The following is a 771-nucleotide window of genomic DNA, read 5'->3' on the forward strand; positions in this document are numbered from 1 at the left end:
ATTGCCGAGTTCGCGTCGCATTCCTGAGATGCCTCGATCTACGTGCACAAACTACACAGCGTCACTAAGCAAGAGTGTATTCTCCTCTCGAGATTATTGTCGTCCGACGTCCAGGGCAGAGCACTTTCCCTCCACGAAGGTCTCCAGCGACACAATCCTCGCAAGACGCTCCACATTGCGCACCAAAGCACAAGATATCCACGTAAGGTCACAATTTCACACGTCCTTAAAGGTCCGTCCGTTCGGGTCATCACTCGATATCACTAATCACCAATCAGGGCTAGAGAGTAATTAACACATCAGCACTCCTCACTAATGACACGTCTAATCGCCACGGGTTAAGTGACAAGCCTCTCGCTGAATGGGCCACTTACACAAGGGCCAAGCAAGCGCCGGCACACGATGTTCACGCTGCCGTAGTCGAACCTCAACTGTGTTCGCCTGGAACCGCCGCGCCGCTTTACATGTTCGTACGAGTGAGTCACCTCCCGCCCGCGGGCACGTTCGCGGATTCACGCGGATGGGTCTTCGGAGAACGCCAGTGGGTCGTTTGCATTGTACGTTGCGGAACATCGGCCTTTCGGACATGGGTTGTATAGTTCTTTCATGACCGACGTAGAAGCTTCCGTATAGTTAGTATTCTGTTACTGAAATGGTGACAGGATTTGGGAGGGGCGGTCGGCAGTCGATATACAGTGACGTAATACTTCATAGAAAAGGTAGTGATTTTCTTCGAAATTAGACATTAGTGAACGTGGTAAAAGATCGTAG

The 771-nt window shown here is 51.1% G+C and overlaps 1 protein-coding gene across 2 annotated transcripts in view; it reads right to left on the reverse strand.

The window, feature by feature from the left end:
- LOC119587693 overlaps window positions 1-483 on the reverse strand; it is a 10,114-nt gene extending 9,631 nt beyond the window's left edge. The window contains exon 1 of one of the 2 annotated variants that reach the window (XM_037936369.1): window positions 375-483. The gene's annotated coding sequence lies outside the window, so the exon portion shown is untranslated. The remainder of the gene's footprint in view (window positions 1-374) is intronic. The other variant, XM_037936370.1, reaches the window with a different exon arrangement.
- Window positions 484-771: the final 288 nt, after the last annotated feature.

This window comes from Penaeus monodon, chromosome 23, assembly GCF_015228065.2.
Source record: "Penaeus monodon isolate SGIC_2016 chromosome 23, NSTDA_Pmon_1, whole genome shotgun sequence".
In the NCBI taxonomy this organism is placed as follows: Eukaryota; Metazoa; Arthropoda; class Malacostraca; order Decapoda; family Penaeidae; genus Penaeus; species Penaeus monodon.